The sequence below is a fragment of the Siphateles boraxobius genome, unplaced genomic scaffold (assembly GCF_051911475.1).
Source record: "Siphateles boraxobius isolate OS27281-9 unplaced genomic scaffold, OSU_SipBor_1 61, whole genome shotgun sequence".
NCBI lineage: Eukaryota > Metazoa > Chordata > Actinopteri > Cypriniformes > Leuciscidae > Siphateles > Siphateles boraxobius.
In genome coordinates, this window is record NW_027509188.1 from 7,317,302 (window position 1) to 7,329,817 (window position 12,516).

Below are 12,516 nucleotides of genomic sequence, written 5' to 3' on the forward strand. Positions count from 1 at the left end.
TCCTACCGCTTGCGGCAAGTGATGCACATTAGAATGTAGTCCTGCCCCAATTCGTCTTGTTCTACGCAGGGTTACCTCAAGCTGGTCATCTGGACCTCCTTCAGTGGGTCCCGGTACCGGTAAAGGACTCGTGCCACCATCACTGACCTCAACCTCTGCTGAATCAACTGTACCGGAAACGGGAACATCTACCAGCCTCAAAGGAGACCTACTCAAAGTAACCCCCTGCTCTACTGTGGGAACTCCTGATACCACATAAACCAGGTCTCCTTCTATTGGTTCCTCCGCCTCAATTGCAACCGCAACTGGCGATTCAACCCGAACCTCAGGGAGGTCGAGTGCCACCTCTCCCTGGGCTCTGGGTTTCAAAGATGAACGATGGACGTGCCGTACCTTCTCCCGATCCTGCTCTGGAGCTATCGTATACACAGATCCACCCACTGGTGGGGCCTTAACAACCCGATATACAGTTGAACACCACAGATCATGTATCTTATGACGACCCCGGATCCCATGGTCGCGCAGGTAAACCAACTGACCTTCATACAACGGCAGTTCCTTGACCCGCCGATCATGTTCAACCTTACGCCGGTTTGCGGCCACCTGCAGCCTATCCCGTGCACTTCGCAGCAAGTTGTGTAATGTTCGATTGAACCTCTCACATTGACCGTTGCCGGCCGGATGATAGGGAGTGCTGCGAGACTTACTCACCTGATAGAGACTACACAACTGCTGTATTAACTGAGATTCAAAGTTGCGGCCGTGGTCGGAATGAATCCGGCCAGGGACCCCAAATCTGAAAAACCACTCGTTTACCAGAACACGGGCCACGGTCTCAGCCTGCTGGTCCTTAGTGGGCACAGCCACAGTGAATTTACTGAACACGTCAGTCATCACCATCACATTCTCTTGTCCTGAACGAGACAGCTCTAAGATGGTAAAATCAATAGCCACAATCTCGTTCGGGCGGGAAGCCAGCAGATGCCCCATGTAACTCCTTGCAATCGGTGCCACATCCTTGGCCAGTTGACACCGCTCACACTCTTGCACCCAACGAGCTACATCGGCCGACATACCGGGCCAGTAGCACCGCTGCTTCACCAGCTCGAGGGTGCGTTCCGTCCCCTGATGACCATGGTGTTGGTGCAACTGAACCAGCACTTCTGATTGCAGTGCCACCGGCAACACCAATTGGAATATTACCTCTCCTCCATCTGGACGGAAGATTTTACGATGTAATAGGCCCTCCTGCTCACTCAGTCGGTCCCATTGTCGAAGCAGCATCATGACAGGTTTAGCCAACTGTCGCCACTCTCTAGGCTCTGGACGTTGCCCTCGCTGCCAGAACCTCCTCACTTCCCCTATGACCGGGTCTGCCGCCTGCAGAGCAATAAGGTCGGATATGGAACGGCTAGGCCACGCCTGTATAGCCCCCTGCGTTGCGGCCCCTCCTGACTCTAAGACCGCAACTCGCCTTAACAGCTCCGGAACGTCAGACCCCAATGAGTAGCTACCTTTTCCTTCCGATCCAACCCCACGTAACCGGGAAAGAGCATCGGCATTCTGATTGGTCTTACCTGACCGGTAGTGAATCTCAAAATCGAATGCTGCTAACTCAGCGGCCCACCTTTGCTCGGTGGCCCCAAGCTTAGCTGTCGCCAGGTGACTAAGCGGGTTGTTGTCAGTACGTACCAGGCACTTATGGCCGAGCAAATACTCCCTGAATTTCTCACCCATAGCCCACTTAAGGGCCAAAAACTCCAAACGCATGGAACTGTAAGTAGCGGAATTACGCTCAGATGGTCTGAGGCTTCGGCTCGCATAAGCGATAGGTCTAACTTTACCATCAAATTCCTGTGAAAGTACTGCTCCCAGTCCCACGTGACTGGCATCGACCTCCAAGATAAAGGGCCGGGTAAAATCCGCATAAGCCAACACTGGCGCTGTAGTGAGAACCTGTTTCAAAGCTTGGAACGCTTCCTCGCACTGCTCTGACCATGCTGTGGTTATTTCCTGACCTCGCTTACTGGACTTACCTCCCGTTAACATAGCCACCACTTTGTGTAACGGGGCTGCCAACTTGGCAAACCCCTCTACGAAACGCCTGTAATAGCTGACAAAACCCAAAAACGTTCGTAGTTCTAACACGGTCGTAGGATGAGGCCATTGGGCTACAGCTTCAATCTTCTTTGGGTCCGTTGCCACCCCACGAGAAGAAATCACATGACCCAAGTAACTCACTTCCTCTTGAAAGAACGCACACTTCTCCAACTTTACCTTAAGTCCCTCTGCTTGCAACCGACACAACACTACCCTGAGTCGCTGCAGATGTTGCTGCACGGACGATGAGAATACGATAATGTCGTCGAGATATAACAAAACCGACTGATGCCTTTGGTCCCCGAAAAGTCGTTCCATCAAACGCTGGAACGTACTGGGCGCATTGCATAGGCCAAACGGCATTCGATTCCATTCAAAGAGCCCGAAATGCGTACAAAAGGCAGTCTTAGGACGATCAAACTCGGACACTGGAACCTGGTTGTAACCGCTGGTCAGATCTAACGTAGAAAACCAACGGGCCCCGGCTAAGGAGTCCAATGTCTCTTCGATCCGAGGTAACGGGAAAGCATCTTTGCGGGTCTTGGCGTTAAGTTGGCGGTAGTCAACACACATACGGAGGCTGCCGTCCTTTTTCCTAACTAGTACGATTGGAGAGGCGTAGGGGCTGCAACTCTCCCGAATAATCTGTGCGTCGAGCAACTGACTGATATGAGTTTTTACCAGCTCATATTCTGATGGTGGAATACGCCTGTACCGCTGTCGGACCGGAATATCATCGCTAAGAGGGATCTCATGTGACAAGAGATTAGTGCAACCTACGTCTCCTTCATGGGTAGAAAACACATCTTGAAACTCCCGGAGTAACGCTCTGACCTGCTCTCGTTCCTCTGCAGTTAATGCACCCAACTCAACAGATTCAATCTGTTCTGGTATTACTGTGGCAGAGACGTTACATGATGCTGCCTGGGTGCCTGCTATAGGAACCTCCGTTAACCCGTCGGGTAGGTCCACCAAATACACCTCTCGCAATGTACCTACTATAGTAGCAGGGTAAAGCACTACATCAACAGTCCCCACATTCACCACCGGTACATAAACAGTACCCCCAGTTACTCGCACCAGTGAAGAAAAGGCCAATAAGCCTGCAGGCAAGCCTATCTCTGGAGGCTCAAAAAGTACTGTACTACCCGTATACTGGGTAGAACACGTAGCTGCTACGAATTTGATAGTGCCAGCTGTAACACGACATGTACTACGTCCTCGTACTCTCACCTTACTGCCCTGTTCAGCAGTGCGGATGACCCGTTGGCATTCTTGAAAGGCATGGATAATCTTAGCATCCTGCTTTACTGACGGGAGGGTATATAACATCGACCCATAGTTTCCGAAAAGGCCCTGGTAACAACGACTGAGCACATTCATTCCTAGAATACCCGGGGTGTCGGAGCTACCCCCGGGGGGATCTCGGACCACTAGCACGCCGCATCCCTGGACAAGATTACCGCAGAGTTCAATATCCACTTCCCAGTAGCCAATATAGGGAATCTCCAGCCCATTAGCCGCTCTGAGCTGCAGCCAATGGCACGACCGTAAACGATCCTGGCCCCATGGTTCAAACCTAAGCCGAAAACAGCTCTCGGTAATGGTGGACACCATGGACCCAGTATCGACCAGACAAGGCACAGGAATCCCCCCAATATTAACGACTAAGTGTGGACATGAGGACACCAAACGGGACACAAGTTGCTTATCATTAAAAACACGCAAGCCACGAGTTTCCCCTACCGGACTGTGGCTTCGCAGCCCGGTGGGAATTAGTTTTCCGGCGGTTGATTGCTGGACGCTGGCCTTAATCCACCAGAATCGGAAGCAAATGCCGGTGTCAGAGGGCGAGGGGGATGTCGTTCACTATCACAATTTCGGGCAATATGACCGGATCGTTGGCATCTCCTACAGATTACGGTATTTGAACGAGGAGAGCGATCGCGTACGTGCACATTTTGATTACGGGACACAGCTCGAGTGAGCTGATCAATCTGACGTTGCTGCTGACGCAGCAATTCCCGCAGTTCGGCAAACTCACCCAACCGAACCCCATGATCAAAATCGGACCCTCCCCGAACACCATATTGAATGCCACTTACCAACGGTACCGATTGACTCCTACCCCTCGTACCACCCGGCGTCCCCTCCCGTTCCCAGCGAATGGCCTCCGCTCGCATCTCCAACAACGTTGCAGTGGGCTGTCGTCGAACCAATTGTTTCAGTTCCCGACGGAGTGTATTATCAGACACATATTCAACAAATTGATCACGTACGACGATATCAGCATTGGGAATAGCGTGTGGAGCTTGACTTTTCACTTTATCCAACAAGCTCATCAGGCCCAGGGAGAACTCTAGTAATGTTTCCCCCTCACGTTGCCTGCGAGAAAAGAACGCCTCTAGCAGCGCAACGTATGAATCCGCACACCCATACACTTCGCGAAGAGCAGAAATTATCTTGTCAGGATCACTCCTGTCCGCAAGAGAACGGTACTTAATTTCGTCACGGGCCTCTCCTTCCAGATTATCATATAGGAAGAAGGCCCGTTCAGTACGTGACATATTACGAGTGCGCATACACGCTTGGGCCTCTTCGACCCACTCATCGATGCTAACACCAGTCCTACCATTAAATCTTGGACAGCGCCGTTCTCTTGGAACAAACACGAATCGTTCCGATGCGCCGTCACTCCTATCAGCCAACTGAGGTGTAACCGGTTGTGTCGCACTAGTAGAGGCAGCGCCAGGGTCACGGGAATCAATCGAAACCTGCTCCTGCCGCAGCCTCTCATTATCTGCCCGCAATTGAGCCACTAAATCTTGCATTTCCCGCAGCTCCTCCTCCATGATGAAACAATACAAAAAAAAATCACTTACCCAAACGGAATGACCAATAAAACAGCCACCACTGTTCTGAAGAGAGGGTAAAGAAAAAAAAGAAAGGGAGAAAAAAACACCAACGTCTCAATCTCCTAAACAACAGCCGTAATCCTGCCGACTACGCCAGATTGTGGCAGCTCTATGATTTGATAGGGGGAGTGTAAACTGAAACACAAATTTACACCTCTAAAATGCTCGACTACGCCACCCCAGAGGCAACATTACCAGGGAATCGCCTTTCAGAATGATTTAAAGCACACAAGTTCGGTTACGGCTGAGTCAAGATCAGAAACAGAGGTGTAGTACAAAAATATAATTTTATTAACAACCATTAAACAGCATGTACCAATAATCAAGTAAAAAAAAAGATATCACAGACACACTGCTACACCTGCTCCAGGGATGAGAACCACTGCCTATCCTCAAGACACCACGGCAACCACACGTGCACTCACACTGCACCTCAAATGTGAACCACCGCACACGGAAGAGGAAACCGCCACCAAACAGAGAGGAAGGCTCGTCCACACACGCACACGGGTCTGGGTCCCCGACCCCCCTGGAGAGAGAGCGAAAATTCCACTTAAACATACACTTATTCTCCTAAAACTTGGTACTCAAAAGAAAAGAACATGCAATCATAAACAACATACACAAAACCTTAACAAACAAAATTAAATAATAAATGCACAACTAAGTAAATTCACAAACTGGGTCGAAGAGAGATTGCTTAATGACTGAGTTTAAAGTACTGGGTAAGCAATTAACCAGATCACAAAAAACTCAACTATCCCACAAGGAAATAATAGTAAAAAAATACACAGACGTATTGACCAAAAGAAGATATTGACCAAAAGAAGATACAAAAAAAAAGAAAATACACAAAGCCGAGCCAACCAAGCTCAGGATGTTAAATAAACAAATTCACAGAGACGTAACTAGCACAAATAAAGAAAAATAATTCGCCAGAATGAATCAACCATTTAAATTATACCAGGTCTCATTCACAGATATCATAAAGAAACAGAATAAAGAAATAAACCAATTAAAGGGAAACATTAAAACACAAAAGCACTTTCCATCTCGACATTGGCTAGTGAATGGCTAATGATGGTCAAACCGTTTCGAGGAATTGTGGAGGAAGAGAGAGCGAGTTACGTTGCCGAATCTGCGACACACCAGGCGGCCACTCCGGCAGACGTTTAAAGTGTCCAGCTTCGGAACTCAAACCTAATATCGGCAAAACGCCACGCAACAGCACGTGAGCACTGATCACCGGCAAGGTGCAGTCGATCCGACGGTCTATACTGCAGCGCCCTGCTGAGGGAGATTCAGCGCGTTTCAAGCGTCGTCATGCGAGGATTTATCCGCCCAAATCCCAACCATACGAACAGCAACAAAGAAAGCAGCACCAGCAAAAGGGAACAGCCAACAGAAAGCCCACTGCAACGTCCCGCACTCTGTCATATCACGGAAAGATAAGGAAAAGATTAATTACCCCACCCCATAACACGAGTAATAATAAACCAACCTACCGGTTTGAACTTGCGGCACTAAAACATCCTATTGCAACGCACGTCGCTATAATGTATCACCGGAGTCCTCAGTCCACACTCTAGGGAAAGGAGCCAGATACGTAAATAAAAACTTTACTCAAGATCAACACGTAGAAGTACAGCCACAACTTCAGCTCCTTACCAGACAGACAATTCCGTGACGCACCGGAAATGGATAACGTCATTCGTGACGATGGGACGCACATCCCAAAGACACTACCGCGCCGCTTTTATAGTCTACTAAATCATGCGAAATAAACCCGCCCCGTCATTATGCCAACGGCAATTACTAACAACTGCTACAATTAGAAAGGTTTAAGACTCCAGCTTCGATATTTGACCACTGTTTATGATTAAACTGGTTTGCAGTGAAATTAATTTCATAATTTATGCCAGGAGTGCAAAATAATAAATCTGTAACGTTCGTTATTTTGAATAGAAATCATCACTCATAAAGCATTCATTCACATCATCTCCGGTTTATTTGTGTTCACATACATACAATATACAGCATCCGCCAGGGCTTTTAGTCCAATAATGCGCATATTTGGTAAAATAATGATTAAGTATCGCATGTTTGTAAAATATTTCGTCATACAGAATAACATTTCTATTCAGTTTTCACTGAAATATGCGATTGAAGAGCTGAAACAGCGCACGGAGCTCGATGTGTCTCTGCCCTTCCTGAATCGCGTCAGATTTGACCTCAGAGCTCTATCATTCGCTGTATAGCTGTCAATAATATTCACGTGGTACAACGTGACCTCTTCTGGGTGACGCGTCATGTGTACACTTCCTCATACTGGACATCCGTGATAACAAAGCGAAAGTGACATAGTCGGGGAGCCAAAGTCTCAAAAATGGGTTGAACCTGACATGGTCTGCCATACTTTTTATTTGTTTTTTTTCTGTTAACTTTGACCCTAAGAACCAATAATTGGAGGGTCTGCTCTGCCGGAAATATCGCGAAAAAAAATTCTGGCCATTTTAGTGTATGCACCCTTTATTTTTTATCAGAAAAATGTGAAAAATGATTTTTTTCCTTAAATCCTCAGTGGATTGGGTAGGCTGTCAATAAATGCATTCCAGATACACAGAACACATGTGCTGACAACATCCACTGAAAAAATAACTCTTAAAACACATTTATACATGATTTTGCATCAATTTAATGCAAAAAAGTAGGCGTTTTCTCACTTTTTTCCAATATTTTCATCTTTACTTCATTAGCAATCAACTATTACCCTAAGTTATGACATCAGTCGATATGCCATTCTTTTCACTAAACAGTATACTCATTCCACAGAAAAAAATTATAAAAATCCAACCAAAATCAATGAATCTGTGATGATTTCACTACTAGTTGGCTATCAACAGGCTCAGAACTCAAAATTCTTAAAAACATGCTGCATATTTAGCATCATGGCACACTTACACACACACCCATGATCTTAGTAATTTGAATGAGTTTGGAACAACAAACTAACGGTTACCAACGGTTACCAACGGATTTTGAAGCTGCTCATCATTGTCTGTGGGAAGTGACAGTTAGTTTAGTGAATACCGGTAGGTCTGCCCCAGCGTTTTGCGAAAATAATGGTATGGATATTGTAATGGTAATTAATTGAAAGGACCACGCCAGTCTTCAAACAAGTATATTTCTGATGATTCCTCATCCCAAACGTATCCCTGTAGCATCAGCATTCATTCTCTACTAGTTTACTTAGCTAGCTTTAGCTGTTTTAGCTAATTTCAGTGGTTTCTTTAAAGGGCCATTACTCCTCACAGGAATGGAGTAGAGACTGACTTTTTTTTTTTAAATGCTCAGAATCCTATGCTCTGCGAGAGGTATGTGTCATTTATGTCTATTTTGCATAGTTCAACAATTTCAACTGGACTTGCTAGGTAAAGAAATAGACATGAGCATAAATGCTGCTACAGGGATACGTTTTGGGCGAAGAATCATTAGAAATACACTTGTATGAAGGCTGGTGTGGACCTTGAAGTGTTTTTCATGTCAGACAGATAGTACGCTAGTAAGGATAACTAAAGGCTGCACTAAATGTTAACTACTGTTAGCAATTAGCTACATGGCCAGTTGATACGTTCAGGTTCAGAAAAATTTTAGCTAGTTAGCTTGTGGCATGACTGGCCACACAAAAATGATATGTAGCAATATTGGATATCAGACTGTACACAATAATGAAAAATACAAATGTTATGTAAGATCTAAACATACTATATATTATGAATAGTTTGTTTTTGCATATAGTATTGTACAGTATATAGTGAGTGATTTGTCAAAAGCTAGTTAGCTAGTAGTGTCAAACATCTAGATTTATTTCACTTGAATGCACAATATTTCCCATTTGCAGATTTGGTTCTGATCTTATTGAGTTTGTTGTGGAGGAAAAGTTAGCGAGAAGAGAAGGCAGCAGAGGATTGAAAAGAACAGTAAAGAGGAGTGGAGTGGAGAGGAGAGTGGAGGATTAAACAGAAGAGAAGAGTGAAGAGGACAGGGGTGGACTGAACAACAGAGAAGAATAGTAGAGGAAAAAAGAGGAGTGAATTGACCAGGAAAGAAGAGTGGAGTGGAGAGGTATGGAGAGGAGTTGATTGAATTGGAGAGAAGAAGAGGGAAGAGGAGAATAGTGTAGAGGAGTAGAAGAGGATAAGAGTAGAGAGGATAGGAGAGGAGAGAAGAGTGGAGAGGAGTGGATGGAATAGAAGACATTAGGAGTGGAGAGGGGAGAAGAGTGAAGAGGAGAGGATTAAACAAGAGAGGAGAAGCGTGGAGGAGAAAGGAGAGGAGGAGAAGGGAGAGGAGTGAACTGAACAGGAGAGGATAAGGAGAGAACTAGGAGAGAACAGGAGAGTAGTGATGTGAATTGGAGAAGTATGAAGGATGGAGCCTGAGTTCTCAACCAAGAAGGTGGAGAGAAAGCTGCTCAGTACCAACTATACTGCTTGCATAATATGTCAGAAAACAGACAGTGACGCTGGTCCTCTTCAGAAACTGACAAATCAAGGCTACCCTTCCCTCCTATATGCTGTAACCAATAGAAAGGATGCTGTCTCATACAGACTTGACAATGAGATGAAACCTCAATGTGACTTTCTGGGGAGGAATCCTTTGTGGCACACACAATGTCGTGCAAAGTACACAAATCGTAAAACTGTTGACCAGAAGAGGAAAAAAGGTGAAAAGCCAGAAGGCACTTCATTTGAAGCAGAACTTAATCCGGAGCCAGACAGCAGCAGGCCTACTAAAAAAACACGGATGTCAATGCCACAGCCCATCAAACACAGGGAAGAGGGCTTCATTTGTGGAAGAGCACGCACGACCGGGGGGAATAGATCCCTCGTTTTGATTGCCACGTATGACAGACAGAATGCAGTATGGGAAAAAGCAAACAAACTTGAAGATGAAGAGATGCTACACACGATTCGTGGTCCTGATGAAAACAAGTGTACTGATATGATTGCTGAGGACTTCCGGTACCACAAGGAATGGCATTTGGTGCATAGCTTCCCTACTGTACTATTGGAGGACCTGAAACCAAGTTGCGCTGCTCCAACATGGAGTTCATTCCAAGCATTTCTCATACCAGATACCATCCCTGCAACTGTGATCAGCTATGGTCCCTTCTTCCCCAAGTCACCAACAAACCCAGATGTGGTTGAACAGTCTGTTCAGTACTGCATGGATGTGTCGAGAAAACATTGGTCAAGAGTATGCCATCATCGCATGTGACCAAGCAATATATGAGGTGGTTCTGAGTCTGCAAAAGAAGAACAAAGAGAAGTATGCCAAACTTATCTTGCACATGGGTGGCTTCCATATTGCTCAGAATTTCCTTGGAACCATTGGGCATTTGATGCAGTCCACTGGAATCGAAGACATCATGGTCGAAGCTGATGTATGTCTCCGTGGAACAGCAAACAAAATCATCAGTGGGAAAGACTACTATGCAATGCTGCACGCCCACACTATGGTGTATGCAGCCATGTTTGCCCTACACTGGGAAGCATTTGTCAGATGGTTGGTCGATGAAGAGAAGGACCTGGAGTACATGAGTGTGCTTGGCAACAATATCCAGCTACTCCTAGATGCCCTGTCAGAAGAGGATGTAGAGAAGGCAACTTCTGTGTGTGCTGATGTAACTGACCAACTGAAAAAGCTGTCATGTTTGATGGCTGAGTTTAATGAAGCACGTACCTCACCTACCACAAAGCTATGGCTAATGTACATGGATATGGTGATGATTCTTAGACGGTTCATCCATGCTGAGCGTGCAGGTCTGTGGGAGGAACACCTGGCTGAAGTGGAAAAGATGTTACCATACCTTGTAGCTGCTGGCCACTACAAGTACGTATCCTGCCTGCCCCACTATCTAGAAGCTATGAGAAGCTTGCCTGCACTAGCTCCAAACATCTATAGGGAATTCAAGGATGGGAAGTTCACTGTATGTCAAACAGAAGGGCGGTTCAATGGTGTCTGGACAGACATGGCACTTGAAAAAACCTACAATCGTGATGCCAAGACAAAACTCTTCACTGGCATCAGTCAGCAGCCAGCAGCCATGGAGAAATACTTGAAAGCTCTTCCAGTTATGACAGCTGTGTCAGAGCAGACAAAGGCTATGGCACACCTGGATGCGGATGACACCAAACACCACAAGGACAAGGACAGCCAAGGTGAAAATGAGGCAGAAGGAAAATAACAGATGTCATCAACAAACAGATGATCATTCCTTTCACATCTGAAGAACAGGAGCTGATCAACATTTCAACAGGCCACAAAGCCACATCTGCTGACTTGATCTGTGCTTGTGAAAAAGGAATGGAGGCATTGGCTGCAGCAAGAAGAACAGGCAGTGAGAAAGTAGCCCAAATTAAACTTTCAACCTTCGCAGCAAAGCCAAAGAAGTCAATGTCCATGGCATTCAAAGCCAAAAAGGTCTATGAGGAGGAGAGTGCAGTTGTACGTAACCTGTACTTTGTTCAGGACTTAGAGGAAAACAGGAAGGTGGAAGTGTTTGGCCATGAATGGACAAGTTGCCCAGCCTCCCTGTTTGAGCCAGATCCGTCCCTTGACCAAAGTTATGCAATGCGTAAAGGAAACAAGGCAGACTACCTGGCTGCAATCAAGACAGCCCTTGGCAGCTCATGGGGGGAAGTGGACAAACTACCGCCGTCTGACAAGCCTGTTGTAATGGTAGTAGATGCCATGGCGTTCATTCAACATTACCAACATCTTGGGAGCAGCACCTTCCATGAACTGCAAGGAAAGTACCTGAGGCAGCTCCTTGGAATCCTACCAGACAAGTGTGACTGCATCCACTTTGTTGGTGATCGATATGATGTCTCCCCTGCTGAAAGTCTGAAAGGGGAGGAACGAGAGAAGAGGATGAAGACCTGCCCCAGCAAAATGAAGGAGTACAAGCCACATGATACTCTCCCTATACCTGAATGGAAAGGCTTCATTCACAATCCAGTGAATAAAGCTAATCTGTTGAACTACATGGGGGAAGCATGGGCAGCTCAGAACAAGTCACTTCCTGCAGGATGCACACTTATTCTTGGTGGAATCTTTTGTGATCCTGGTCGCACTGTCCTCTTGTCAGCGGATTGTCAGGTTGAGCTTCCAGAACTTTCCTGTGAGAAACATGAGGAGGCAGATACCAGGATGTTTGCTCACATTGCCTACTCAGTTCAAATTCTGCACCTCAAACGGGCTGTAGTGGTTGCGACTGACACAGATGTGATCTTGATGTGCATGTACTACATCACACACATGGATGGGCTGCAGGAGCTGTGGGTGAAGACGATGGATAACTTCCTGCCTGTTCATGCCATCACAGAAGCTCTGGCGAGGAAGTATGATGTTGCAGCTTCAGATCTTACATCCCTTCTCCTCAGCACCTACATACTTACTGGATGTGACACAGTGAGCTATCTGTACAGAAGAAGAA